The 15,243-nt window shown below is 43.0% G+C and overlaps 1 long non-coding RNA gene across 1 annotated transcript; it reads left to right on the top strand.

The window, feature by feature from the left end:
* Positions 1-4,926: 4,926 nt before the first annotated feature.
* LOC132422288 (uncharacterized) lies at positions 4,927-14,908 on the top strand. The gene is made up of 3 exons (XR_009518842.1): positions 4,927-5,022; positions 13,614-13,672; positions 13,921-14,908. It is a non-coding gene; the product is annotated as an uncharacterized lncRNA (long non-coding RNA).
* Positions 14,909-15,243: the final 335 nt, after the last annotated feature.

The raw sequence follows: 15,243 nt of genomic DNA, 5'->3' as shown, positions 1-15,243 counted from the left end.
AACAGAGAAATGTAGAAGCATAGAAAGTGTGAGCAGAGCAATCAGGTGGTTACCTGACCATGTGATGAATGAAAGAAGTGAGGGCCAGAGAGAGAAGGTGACTTGTCCTGGAAGATGTAAAAGACAGATAACCTTTTTGTCCCTCTGGGTCCTCCCTCCCTTCCCACAGGGAAACTCAATTTTTCCTTTTGAATTATCGTCCTTTCCCAGACATTCTAGCTGCTCACCAATCCTCACATTATCAGGTAACTTTTTTAACAATTTAATCTGTCTGTCAATATAAATCTGTTCATTTTATATAGTAAAAGGTATATGACATTATGTGCATAAAATGCTAAAGAGAGTGTAGCTTAGATTGGGTTCCCTGGAAGCAGATTTGGTGACAGAAAATGGCATGCAAACGTTTTATTGAGTGTGTTTCCATATAAAAATTTGTCAAAGGAAGAAACTGACCCCTAATATGGTTGTAACTGGGGCCTTAGACAATGCTGTGGGGAGCTCTGGAGCTGGGATGAGCTTTCAAAATTATTAATATTTCCAATTGAAGTAAAGGGGTCCAACCTTTACATTGCTACATTAGCCAGTCATTGGCTGGGAGCTGCCTCTGGGAGGGGCCTTCATTTTGCACCAGGCAGTTATCTGCCAAGGACATTGTCTAGTGAGGGACACAGTTGGGAGGCATCAGCAGCTGGGAGCTGGGTGGATCAACCTTGAATAAGGGATCTGGAGAGAATATAAAAGTATTCTCCAATCTGAAGGCATTCCAGATTTGGGGGATGGGTGATAGGGTCAGAAAAATTCATCAGCTGAAAATAAAACCAAAACACCTCAAGACACAGCATTAAAAGAATCCTAAAAGAAGGTGTGCTGCTGATGAGACTAGAGTACTTACCGTCTCTACTAAATAACTCCCAAATCTAGTGAAGAAGATCATGGTATGTACCAGAGTTTTCCAACGGATGTGCTAAGGCCCACTGATGGGCAACAATGAGTCAGAGATGTGTGGGGGCTTTTAGTTCCTTTGAACCTTAGGGTGGCAGAACAGGACTTGGGATGACTGGAGTCCCTTTATCAGTTCAGCCCAGTATTGCTGTTGTGTATGGGTGCGATGATGCTCAAAAAGTTGGAAAGCACTCACTTATAAAGAAAGTTATCTACTCAACTGTACCGTATTATGTTGAGGCACTGCTGGCATCACAGGTGGAGGTGGCTCTGTGTGCCAGAGTAGGAGCCCTCTAATTCTGGGAAGCAGCGCTGTTTACCCAGAAACATCTCCAAAGTGCAGAAGCACAGTTTATCCCAGTACTCTAGAATGATGAAACAGTCCATAAAAACAAGAGCACTCTTGAAGCTTTGCTCTACTTTTGTCCTCTTGGAAAATACCTGCTTCATGTTTCAGCATCCCCAGTGGGATTATTCTTAGGAGGGTTCTAAAGAAAGCCTGGGTACCAGTGATCTTACCTGATACCCCTCATTAATAAGTATCTCACTTGTCATTCAGGCTCTTATTTATGGAACCAGCTCTCCATAGCCTGCTTCTCTTTGAGAAACTGATGGAATTAAGTTCCCAGACTGGCAAAGGTAACCTCTGGATGGTGGTGACCAGGTATGGAAACCCTGGGCAAGTCTCCCTCCCAGAGGCATCATTTAATGAGTACACTAAGAAAACGGCTCACACAGAGGGGACTGACCATTGGAGAAGCAGTATTTTGCCACAGGCCATGTGAGAATTCTGGGGCTACACGGTCTGTCTAGAACTGGGCAGGATGGAAAGGAGTTTGAGAAGCCTTGATGGCTGGCATCTGATCAGTGAGCCTTGGGTCGGCTCCCTGTGGGAATATCTGATTCCTGGAGTACAAATATTCAGGTGGCATGCTCTGTAACCTCTGGTCCCAGGGGCAGAAGGAGAAACACTAGAACCATGCTCATCTTCCCATTCCATCTCTCACCTTTTTGTAAGGAGGAAACACTAGGTGTTTTCCCTCTGAGCTTCAACCCAAATCCTTGGGTGACTTGATCCCAGAGCTGCCCCAAGATTAGATCTCAGGTGGATTTCAAACTGGTTTTGCCTACCCACTGGGCCATCGGAAATATGACCCTCTTGACTCCCTTCCTGGGGAGAAAGGGAAGAGGTAGCAGTGGCCTGAAATCTTGGCACCTGTCCAGAGGAGTCCTGCTCACGGGCGGGGGTCTCCCCACTGCCCCCCAAATACACACACACATCAGGTTCATCTTCTAACACTAGAGAAAGGCATGCTGGCTTCCTTTCAGGTGATACACCATGGAGGTTTCTCTGACAGGACATGTCTGGCCGATGTTTCGCCCATACTGTTGGTTTAGGGGCCAGTGAGCTGAGGACTGAAGAAGTGGAAAGGGGAGAGCACCTGACCACTGAATTCAGCCTGAATGCTGGTCTCCAGGGAAGGTTTTCTGCCCTTCTCTGGGACTCTTCCAGCCAACTTCAGGGAGACGGGTGTCATCTCTCTTTGGAGTCAGCCAGAGCCCACTCCTGAGTGCTTCGGAGCAGCCAGCTGAACTCTGGCATCTCCTCATTACTGTGCTTTACCACCACGCCAACGGGCTCCGCCCTAACCCTGCTGTAAGATGGAGCAGTCACTGCCAAAGACTTCATCTTTCTTGACCACAGGCCCTAGAACATCAGAGGCCTCCAGCTCTCTTGGTCCCACCACATCCCCAGGCCTCCCTGCTACACTGCCAGAGGGCTGCTGCCATTGCTTTGACAGAGAATTACAAGCTGCTGCTCTCCTTTTTCTTCGTGTTCTCCTTTTTAAGGACAGGGATGATGACCTCTTCATTTCTCCATGCCCCACGGCACCTTAACATCATACTGTTTGCAAAGTCAGGTTTCAGGAAATGTCTGGTAGGCAAACAAGTAAGTGCATAAATGAATAAATGCATTTATGAAGATTTATGAAAGCCCTGATATCACAGACCCATTTAATTGGAGCTCCCAATGAGTTGGGAGTTGAGCTGGAGCATCTCATCCTAGAGTAGAGGTGGAAGATGGGCTATTGACATCCTCAACTCTTGTCAAATCCTCTGCCCACTCACACACCATGTTCTTTTCCACTAACACTAATATGAAATAAGGACACAGGGATGAAAGGTAGCCTTGGAGGATAAAAAAGACATAGTAAAAGGGATCCTATAGGGAGTGGGGTATGTAAGGAAAAAGGTGGGCCCCATGCCCACCCTGCTGCTATGACCACTGGGAATGTGGACTTGGGCAGGATTTTCGTGGATGGCCTTTGAGGCTCTGAGCTTTCAGAGCTTCACCTGCAGGCCCCCATTTCTTTCCCATGCATCCACAACCTCCCTGAGCCACCACCCAAGTCACCATCCAACCCTCAGAATGAGGTCTTCCCAAGCCTGAGGCCGATAATGCTACTAATTTGCAGGCCACCCTTCCTGCATTCAGCAGCGGGTTCTACTCCTCGGGTCAGTGTGAAGGCCTCTCTGCCTGTCTCCTGTCTTCTTCTCTGCGTGAGATCTTGGGCCTCCTTGGAAAGTACCTGCCGGCCAACTGCTTCTGCCTCCCAGATACATGGGCCCAGCCGGTGGAGGGCTCTCACCAGCAGCCCCAGAAACACTCACCCGGGGAAGCAACTCAATATCTCTCTTTGTCAGTGAAGATGTCTTAATATTATTCCTGCAAGTCCCAGTCTTAAATGGAATGGGGTGTGTAATAAGAGTAACAGAAATGTAACAGAAAAATCTATATAAAGCATAATGTTTACAACCATTCTCCCTCTGGGGGCTTCTGAGATTTCAAGAGCTTTTGTTTCCCTTGGGCTGACCAGGTATACTAGTTAAGGCAAAACTAGCTTCTGTAATAAGCAAATCCTCCAACTGTCAGTAGCATAACGAGAATAGTTGTATTCTTTGCTCCCATCAGTCCCAATCAGGTATTTGATAACAGTCTCCCACGTGGTGATTCATGGACCCGTGTTCCTGGCTTGAGGCTTAGCTATCCCCTTGGGCCTTGGAGTCCTTTGCCCTTATCTGGCAGACAAGGAAAGGGAAGGTAGAGGAGAGATACCCACTTGTTAATCACTTTGATCTGGAAGTGACACACATGATTTCTGCTCCGCTCAGCGATGAAGACCAGTCTGCCTCATCCACAGGGCTCCACCCAGACGCAAGGGCGGTTGAGAGATGTGGCTCCAGACTGAGAGCCCTCTGCCAGACCTCCTCATTATGAGAGGGGAGCACAGGTCTCAGAAAAACAGCTAGCCGACCCCGACACGGCGAAATTACGATCAGCAGTGGCATACTAAAGAAGCTGAAGGAATGGGATACATCACTCAACAGGAAAAAGCGCATAGAAGTTATGGGGAAGGATTACAAAAGCTCTAAGAGAAGGGGAAGGGGTGAAGAGGAGAGCTGGCCAAGATGGAGTTCTGGAGGACAGGGACTAGATTGGAGCAGCTGCTGTCCAGTGTGAGGCTTTGGAAAGAGACCATTAAGAAAGTGTACTGAGTGTTGGTACCGAGTGTTGTATGGCGCGATTTGTCCCTTGTCAAGCTTCATTTAGTAAAGCCTTCAGCAGAGTGTGAGAGGGCAGAGGCCGCCTTCAGGGTTATTAAGTCAAATGAGTTAAAAAATCATAGCTATGATGAAATTAGATAGTGATGATGGTTGCACAGCATTGTGAATATACTAAAACGTTACCGAATTGTACACTTTGAAAGGTGAGTTTTATGATCTGTGAATATAGCTCAGTAAAAAATTATATGAGAAAAATAATAATTCCCACTTTTTGAGTACTTTTTTGTGCCAGCACTTTACATATTTTTATAACCCCTAAATCCTTAGTGTACCCTAAAAGGTGAGTATTAATGTCTCTGTTTTACAGATAAAGAAACTCAGGTCCACAGAGGTTTAAATGGCCTAATGTCACACAGGTGGTGGAGTCAGAATTCGAACTCAAGTCTGCCTGACTGCGCAGGCCTGGCCCTCTCAGTAACAATCACTGTCATCTATTGGGTGCCGGGTACTGAGGTAGGAACTTTGTGTGTGTGATTCGAATTCCCTCACCAATCCTGGGAAGTTGGTGAAATCCTTGCCTTCATAGACAAAGTCACTGAGTGTAGTCAATGATGGCCCCAACTCAGCTAAAAAGTGACAACGCCAGGTTTCAAATCCTGTCTGATTTCAAAGCCCCTCAATGTGCTTTCACTTAGGGGTCCTTCAGCACTACTCTGTTTACAGTGGCAAAAACACTTCTCTCTGTTTAACAAATGAAGCTTGCTTTTCCCTGCCTGATTCAAATCCAGCTCACTTTACTAAATGTTTTTTAAGTGGCAAGAATTATGCTAAGATGCCTTGTCTTTCCTTATTCACCTATCAAGGCCCACTGCTTTTTTCAAAGTTGGACTCAAAGGTTCTTTCGCTACAAAGTTTACACCGATTAATTTATCTGATCTGTTCCTTTATCCATTAAATAGAAAAAACATTGTGATTTTATCAGTACAACTCAAGGTATAGTCTGGATGGATCTAGTCTTGAGATGTTTGTTGCCAGTTCATGCAAGGTAAGTAAAGAAATTGATTTTAAGTACTCAGAAACTTTGATAGCAATTTGACAGTTATGACGACCAGTTTTATAACCAGTGGGCTTACATTTTGTACTTTTTATTTCATTTTTGTTACAATTCACCTTCATTGTATTTTACAAAAAATTGGTCTATCACAGACCGGAAATTTTTATAAAATAATGATCCTATACCACAGGTGGTTTGAGAAGTATTGCTGCAGACCAGAGGTCAGCACACTATGGCCCATGAGCCAGGCCCAGCCTACTATCGAATTTGTAAATAAAGTTTTATTGAAACACAGGCACACCCATTCATTTACGTATTGTCCAAGGCAGTTTTCATGCTACAATGGTAGCACTGAGTACTTGTGACAGAGACCACCTGGCCCACAAAGCAAAACATATTTACTACATGGACCTTACAGAAAAAGCTTACTGATCCCTGATCTAGACCACTGGTTCTCAGGCATGACTGTACATTGGGAACACCTGGGAGAGATGTTTAAACACCCATGGTTAGGTTCTATCCCCAGAGATCCTGGTGTCATTGGTCTGGGGTGCAGCCTGTGCAGGTCATTTTAATGTACAGCCAAGTTTTAGAACTGCTGATTTAGATCAGACACTTTCAACTCTAGTGCGAGAATCAGAATCCTGTGGATGCCAGAGATCCACCCTGAACCTACTGAAACAGAGTTCTGGAGTATAGGGTTGAGGCATGCTTGAGTGTATTTTGTTAAGTAAACCCCACAGGTAATCTAGATGTTTAGCTGGGGTTGAGAACCACTGGTGTAGACTCCGGAGCAATGATTTTTCAAAGCTGTAACACATATCAGAATTACATAAGGAATGTGTTAGGAATACAGATTCCCAGACCCCACCTCTCATGAGTCTAATTAAGTAGGTCTCAGGTGGATGTAAGCCAGGAATGTGCATTTTTAGCTAAGCCTCCAAAATACTTCTGGACCAGGGAGCCTCCTTGGACCACACTCTGAGAAACACTCTTCTAGTGCAATAAGCACTTGGTTTCTATCCAGGCTCCTGCAGAACGACTTAGATTCTGTGACTTATTTTCCCCTTGGTAAAATGAGGAGAACGATCCCTCCCTAGCCTTACTTTTCCAAGACTGTATGAGCACTGAGCACGGTAATATATGTGAAAGTGTTTCATTAAAGTGAAGAAAAAATGCATAGAGGAACATATCATCTCTCCCTGAGATATGAATGGCTAGTAATGATATACCTTGTTCTATCTCTAGAGAGATTTACCTTTAATCCAAAGCAATCTCCAGTGGAGAATTCATGTAGCTAGAATAGGCTCAGAGCAGGAGGTTTGGAGGTTTTATGGGAATATCTCTACATCCTTTGATTCATGTCCGTGCAAAAATAACAAGAAGGTGAAGAAGACAAAGAAGCATTTATTATCCTAAACAATTCACACAGATTATTTCAATTAATCCTCACATCAGTCCTTTAATTTAGATATTATTAGTATGTTCATTTTAAAGATGAGGGAAATACAGCTCAGAGGGGTTAAATGATTTGCCTAAAGTCACTGACAGCTAGAAGGTGTCAAGGTAGGGATTTAGGGTCCAGATCGTCAGACTGTAGAGCCCACCTTCTTAAGCACTCTGCTATTCTCCCCTATGTCTGTGTGAAAACAACCGTGATCGGGAGAGGGAAGAAAACGCCACTCAGCCTCCTGCATGCTTCCTTCCAGGGCAATATTTGTTCAAAGTTTCTAACTGTGGAGCTACAGGTCCCATGCATCCCTCCACCAAGTCCTCACGCAGGCATCCTTGGAAGGACCTGCTCTTTGTCATTGAACTGATTGCCATTTCTGAAGTCATCCCATGACCCTACCATCCATTATTTGGGAGCTGTCAACAGCAAACAGAACAGAATCCTCAGCATTCTAAGAAGTAGAAGCGCAAGAAAGAAAACAATACTGAATATTTCCTCCCACCCAAAAGGGAGTCCATAACAATCCTGGGGACTCAATACTTCTAAAGATTAGCTCTGCAATGGTGGAGAGCAGGAGCAGGCCTGTGAAGGAGGATCTGCCGTGGGACACCTCTAAGCACACCTCTTTCATTATGTCCAGTTGAAAGTAAATATGTGTTAGTGAGTTTGGGGGGAGAGGGATGCAAGAACTGAGATGGCAGAAAGAATGGACCAGGTATTTACCCCTCAAAACCATGGACCAGATGAGGGTCGACTCAGCTCCAGCTGTTGGAAGTTTTGTCCAGGACCTGCTGGGAGAAGTCAGCTGTGTCCCAAAGCAATGGTGTTTTCCAGCCCCAGAGAAAGGGTATTGGCTAAAGCAGAGGTCCCCATCCACCCACTTCTCCCCAATCCCTTCTCTGTCCCACTCTTTCAGATCCAGGGGACAGAGTTCCCTTTCTCACCGTCCATTCTAATTTTCCCTCTCTCTCCTCCCCTCATGCCCTGACAAGTCTCTCCTCCTCTTCCTTCCTTCAGCAGGTTGGCCTTGAGAACAATAGTCCTGGACTATTAACCTGCAGTTGACCTCCTGCCCTCCAGTCAACCATTCTCAGCCTTGTTCCCCAGAGGAACCCAGAACACTCTCATAACCTGCTGTAATGTAGAAGTACCATTTCAGTAATGACAGCCTTCTGTTGATCTAACTCGGGTCAGCACACTGTGGCCCATGGGTCAAATCTGGCCCACCATTTTGTAGGTAAAACTTTATTGAAACATAGCCACACCATTCATTTACATAGTGTCTATGGCTATATTCATGCTTCAAGGACAGAGTAGAGCAGTCAGGACAGAGACTGCATGGTCTGCATAAAGCCTAAAATACTTACTCTCTGGCTTTTTACAGAAAAAATGTGCCAGCTTCTGACCTAGAATATCCCCTGCCTAGTCTGAGACTTGTTCAAATAAGGTCCCCGGATTGTTTCTGCTGTGTTCAAGTGGTTAGTGGGTGTTTTCTTCAGAAGTTGCTTGAGCCTTTGAAAGACATTAGTGAATGCCGTACAACAGAAAGCTGGTGACAAAAGGAGACACAATTGCCTTGTTGATCCCACAAAACAGCACAACACCCCAGAGTGATGAGGATATTCCTGCTCTGGGAGAGAGCTAGCAAGGAGCCCTTATCTGCCGGTTGAAGCAGGGCAAGAATTCCCCAGGAGAAAGCCCTTCAGTTTTCTCACCACTCCTCTCAGTGAGAGCTTCTTGCTGCCACAGGGACAGAAACCAAAGAGGTGTAATGGAAGCTAAACGGTCATCCATTAGCATAAGCCTATGTGATATTTGTCTAAAGGGACGCATATCAAATGGTAAAACTCGAGATTCCCACAGCCCTTTGATGACCAAGCCTAGTAGGTAGAGTTCATGGCTTCCACTTAATTCCTATTCCTTTCATCTCACAGTGAAACCACTTGAGCCATAAAAAGTCAACCCCTCCACCCACAGATGATTGGCCATTTATTGTTTGAGTTATTTTAATTTTGGGCTTGATAATAATAATGATATAATTGCTACTATCATTCTCCCATATATGGGGCTTACTCTGCCAGGAATTATGTGCTCTATGTCATGCATGGCAACTTGACTGACTCAAAATAGTGCCAGATCCCACACATTGCTTTTTCACGTCAAGGCCCCACACCATAGTGACTGTCCCCATGGTTTTCTGGATGCTGTCCTGTATCTGGTAACAGAACACAGGTCAGCTGGAGCTCCTATTCGTCCCGCTCTGGAAGCATCTCTGGGGCAATGTCATGTTCAGATGTCTCAGGGGGCCCCTCCCAATGCTGTTTTGAGGCACTTCATAACTGAAAACAGGCCTTCATCATCATTGCTCTGGAAGTTGCCTCTGAACTGCTACACCACTCTGCTTATTCAATTCTAATAATGTCATGGTCACCAAGCCGTTCTTGGGGCTCCACTCTCTTTCCCATCCTTGACCCTGATGGGGTCAAGGATGCCATTGATGATGAATCCCAGGATGCCATTCCTTTATTTGTTTATTGAAATAACAGTGCTGAGTATCTCCTATATGGACAGAGTGGACAAACAAGTCCTGACTTCAGAGGGGCCTGCAGGCTAGGTGGGAGAGAGACAAAAACACATAACACAATCATGGAGCTACGGAAACTTGGACTTGGAAGTGATGTCTCAGGAAGACTTCTCAGAGGGATGACATAGAGAAGCACTTTAAAGGATGAGTAGAAGCCAGACAAAGGTATCTAGGATAGGGCTGGAGTTCTAGGCAGGAGGAACAACATACACGTTGACCCAGAGGCATAGGGACAAGTTAGAGACTTGAAAAAAGTATATCTTTGTCTTAACTTATGGGGTCTAAAGATGTACCCAAGGCTCCAGACCCTATCAGAAACCTATCATTACAGGTGACATCTTCCCCCATGGGAACCCAGACCAGACCCTACCTGGGAAAACAGATTCCTGGTGTTGTGCCACTGTGGAACTGTCTTTCCTCCTCTAAAGCCTCTGATGTGGGCTGTGCGTTCATCCAACCCTGACATGGGTTGGTCCTTGCATTAACTGAGGGATATTTTTCTGCACCACTCTGATGAATTTCATTATCTTTAGTTAAGGAAACAAGTCTCAAAATGTCTTTTTGTCACTTTTCTAGAAGCTCCATGGCCTCTAGGCCAATTAGACCACAGCCCCACTGTGCTGAACAGGAATGAGCCGGATCCCTCAGCATCATATCTGGAACCCTTGGTAACATTCACTAGACTCTCCCAGACCCTACGCTCTTCTTACACAATCATGATTAACAACTGTTTGAAAATTGTGACTTTTACTTGTCCCCTACATAGCTTTCACTTGAGAGAGGCATAAAGAAGATTGAGACCTCTGTCCCAGTTCTCAGAAAGAAAAAACATCTAAAATAGTTAATCTGGGGTTTGTGCTTGGCTTTATGGTTTTCATGAGGTTTGTTCAACTGATGCCAGCAACATCTGGAACTGGGAGTGTATCTGGTCACATTGCAATAAAAGGAGGCTCACTTGGCTGGGTTTCCCTGCAGGAAGAGGCCCCGGAGGCAGAGCAGTAGAGAGGATGCGAGGGTATTAGAGGCAGTGGGAGTGGGCAGGGCATGTGGGTTTTGCCTAAGGAGGGAGCAGCCATTCCTCTTGGTAGAGGCAGGACCCAGCAAGTAGAGAATCACCACCTGAAAGCAGTTACTTTGCACTGTTCTGGGTCTTAACCGGCCAGTTCCTTTCCTCCTCCATCCTCCCCAGCCCTTTCCTTCTAGGCTCTTGGAGCTCTTCTGCCCTGAATCAGGCTGCTAACTTTTAACTCTAAATCTATTCCCCCAACCTTCTCTCATCAAAATATGTCTACCACTATGTACCCCCCCCAGAAAAAGGAAAATAGGAAGGAAGGAAAGAAGGAAGGAAGGAAGGAAGGAAGGAAGAGAAAGAAAGAAAGAAAGAAAGAAAGAAAGAAAGAAAGGAAGGAAGGAAGGAAGGAAGGAAGGAAGGAAGGAAGAAAGAAAGAAAGAAAAGGAAGGAAGGAAGGAAGAAAGAAAGAAAGAAAAGAAAGGAAGGAAGGTAGGTAGAAAGAAAGAAAGAAAGAAAGGAAGGAAAGGAGGGAGGGAGGAAAGAAAGACCCCAGTGTGCCAAGCAACACAGGCAGGAAATGTCAAAGTGAAATCAGTTTTAAGACAATAGGGCAAGGGTGACTTCTTTTCCTGCCATAAAAATTCCTTTACAGTTATCGTGATCATATTTTGTTAATAAAAGTAATATTTTTTTATTTCTTGCTCTTTCTCTCCAGATTTTTAAGACCACTATATTGCCAATCTCTGACAAATTAGGTTAGGGTTATGTGCTAATTGCTTAAAGCTTGCTACTCCTAGAAGCAATTGTACCTTTAGTCAACTGATAGTCAAATAATGTTTTCTAGTATCATTTCAGTAGCATGGTTGAGGGGTTTTGGTAGGTATAGAATCCCTGAACCTTAACAGCTGGTAAAGATCTTGATGGCCATGTACTAAAACCTTCCTTCCAGTGGTTGAATTCTCCCTAAAACATCCAGAACTGCTTGATCACTTCCAGTTATGGGAACGCACTTCTGTGAGAGGAAGCTATTCAGCCTTTGGATGGTTTTGTTAGAAAGTTCTCTCTTTCTTGCTCTCTCCCCCACCGCCCCCCGCCTTTGAAAGAAAATCTGCCTTCCTGAAGATTCCTTTTACCAAACCAAGTTAGATTTTTCTGGAGCCTAAATAAGTCTAATCCCTTTCCTTAACATGATAGTAGGTTAAATATTTAAAGGTAGTCATCACTGCCCAAGGCTTTTCCTTTAGAAAGGAAAAAATCCTAACATCCTAAAATCCCTTCAACCCTTTCCAGTGTGAGTCATACGCAGTCAACCTGCCCTCCATGGTATTCTTTCTAGTTGGTCAATGTCCCTCTTAAAATATGATGCCCAAAATTGGGCCCAAACTCCAGATGCATTCTAACCATTAGCAAAATAGAATGTGAGTCTTACAGCTCTTTTGGCAGCCCTAGCAGACCATTTCCTCATGTTGAACTTGGAGTAACTACCTCTTGTCTCTGCCTCTCCCCATCTTTTTTCAGACAATGGCTGCTAATTCAGCTCTTCCTCAAAACCATGTTTTTCCAAGTACATTTTCAACGTAACTTGAGAGCTTTGTTTTGAATCTACATTCATTCTATCTTGTCCGGGTCTTTCTCAGTCTTGGTTCTGGCACTCAGTGCATTAGCTCTCCCTCCACATTTCAGGGTTGCATAAACAGACAAGTGGGCCTGAGACAGAGCTCACTTGTACTTCCACTCAGACTGATACTGACCAATATCCTTTGGATTGTTCAATCAGCAACATATCCCCAACATTCTACTGCTTTTAACCCATACCTCTCTATCTTGTCTGCAAGAACAGACAAGATATCAAAAGCCTTACTAAGGTCATGTTACACTATGTTCATGCCTACCCTAATCATGCTGCAAGTTCGATTGGCCAATAACAACAGGAAATTACATTTGTCAGTAATCCATGAAGCTCCTGGTGAGCACATGATTCTTTTCTAAATGCCGACGTATCATCTTTTGGAAATTTGTGACAGAAATCAATAATAAGTTGGTTGCAATTATTTTTTAAAATCTACCTTTCCTAGCTTCTAGAAATTCAGGATGTTTATTTGTTTTGTTTTGTTTGCGGTACGCGGACCTCTCACTGTTGTGGCCTCTCCCGTTGTGGAGCACAGGCTCCGGAAGCACAGGCTCAGCGGCCATGGCTCACGGGCCCAGCCGCTCCGCGGCATGTGGGATCTTCCCAGACCGGGGCACGAACCCGTGTCCCCTGCATCGTCAGGCTCTCAACCACTGCGCCACCAGGGAAGCCCCAGGATGTTTATTTAACTATAAATAAATAATTTACTCTCATGTCTCCCATACATGATTTTCCTAAAGATTTTTAACAACCACGTCTACCAAATTCTTTTAACATCCTAGGACAGAAATTTAGCTCATTTAAATTGACTAGATACTTTCTCTTTAGTTCCTAACCCGTCTCAGCCTTTCATTTCCTTATTCATTTTTTAAATGTTCCCCTCTATTATGTTTAATAAAATGCTTGGTACATTCAATAGAATTTTTATCAAAAATGTGCAAACTATAAACAAATATATACATACATAATAATGTATAGTAATATAATGAAAGCCCACCAACCAGTATAAAATCCAGAACTCTTTAATAACATATAGTGCCTGTTTGCTCTTCCCATTTCATCCTTCTACCTTCTCCTTCTCCCCACTTAGAAAAAGGACTACTCTGAATTTTATATTATTCTCTTTTTAAAAATAATAGTTTTGTCATTAATATAAATATGCTTAAACTATATATTATCTATTTTTATTTGACTTTGGGTTTTCTGAACGTAGTATTATACTTAACGTAATCTTCTGGGACTGCTTTTTTTTAATTCAAATTATATTTCAAAAATTCATCCATATTGTGACAGATAGCTACAGTTCACTTATATTCACTGTTATATATAATATTTAATTGTTAAAATATTTTATCTATGCTTCTGTTACAGGACAAGTGGTGGTTTATAAAACATATCTGCAAATTCTTTGATACTCCTCCTCTCAAAAGGTAATTCTCCTTCTCTTGCATAGGGGCTGACTTTAGTAACTTGTCTTTGATGAATATATTTAATGAACGTGGCAAACATGATACTGTATGATTTCTGCAGCTAGGTGAAATGTTGCTTATTATATAATTTTCTCTCTTCCTTTCCTTCGTCTCTCCTCCTACCCCTCTCTCCCTCCCCCTTCTCTCTCTCCCTTTCTCCCTCTATTTTTCTCTCTCTTTCTCTCCTTCACTTCCTCCCCCCTACTTAGAACCAAGCTACAATGTTATGAGGAAGCCAAACTATCACTGGAAAATGGAGTGAAAATAGGTGAAATGGAGCAGCACTAAATGAGGTCCCAGCAAACAGCCAGCATCAACCTCCAGACGTGTAAGTGTGCCTTCAAATGATTCCAGCTCCTAGTCTTCCAGCTGCCCTAGCTGACTCTTGGTGAGAGAGACTAAGCCCTCCTAAAATTTCAGGCTCATGTTGTTGTCATTTTAAGTGACTAACCTTTGAGGCTGTTTGTTACACAGCAAAGGATAAGTGCAACAAGACACTTGAATGGTTGTCAGGTTTTTGCTCTTACACATTGTGTCCCTATGAATGTTCTTATACTTGTTTCCTAGTGCACAAAAGCAAGAATGCAATTGCTAAACCACGGGATAAATAGATGTTCAGCTAATAAGAAGAGTCAAATTATTTTTCAAAGTAGTTGTATCATTCTCCACTATCACAGTGTGTGGTTTGTGTTTTCACATTGTTTTACATTTTTTACTATCTTTTGATGAAAAGAAAATTTTAATCTTAATGTAATCTTTTCTTTTATGGTTATTGCATTTTGTCTTGCTTAAGACTTTCTTACCCCAAGTTCAGAAAGACATTCACCATATTTTATTTGCATTTTTAAAGCCTTTCAGATTTCATTTTGTTATACATCTAGAATTGACTTTAAATATGGAGTGGGTTGAGGATCCAATATAACTTTTTGTTTTATATGAATAATCTACTTTCCCAGTACATTTGTTGAATGGTCCTTCCTTCCCCCACTGCTTTGAGATGCTGCCTATATCATGTATCAAAGTTCCATGTATGTGTAAGCTTATTCTATTTTTATCTAGTAATCAGTTTATCCGTTTGCCTATTCCTATAACTTTATAATAAGTCTTGGTAACTGGTAGGGCAAAGATCCCAACATATTCTTTTACTTTCTCATTCCTTTGCTCTTAAGTATACATTTTTAGAATAAGTTTGTTGCATTCCAAACCACTTGGAAGTGTGATTGAAACTGCATGGAATCAGTCAATTAACTTGGAGATATTGATACTTGACATATTTATGATACTGAATTCTTTTCATAGAGAAAGATAATTTCTCCATTTATTTGTCTCCTTTCTTCTAATAAAAACTTTTAAATTTCTACAGATGTCTTGCACATTTTTTATTAAATTTATTCTTAAATACTTCACTTTTTATTGCTATTACAAATGATTTCCTTTTTAAATTGGTTTTGATTCTTGCTGGCATAAAAATACAAGTTTATCTTTTTTCTTGCTCATTTAGCCAGTCACCTTGCCAAATTCTATTATTATTA

This window comes from Delphinus delphis, chromosome 1 (assembly GCF_949987515.2).
Source record: "Delphinus delphis chromosome 1, mDelDel1.2, whole genome shotgun sequence".
Classification (NCBI taxonomy): Eukaryota; Metazoa; Chordata; class Mammalia; order Artiodactyla; family Delphinidae; genus Delphinus; species Delphinus delphis.
Note: the sequence above shows the minus strand (reverse complement) of the source record. Positions and strands in the feature narration are given on the sequence as shown.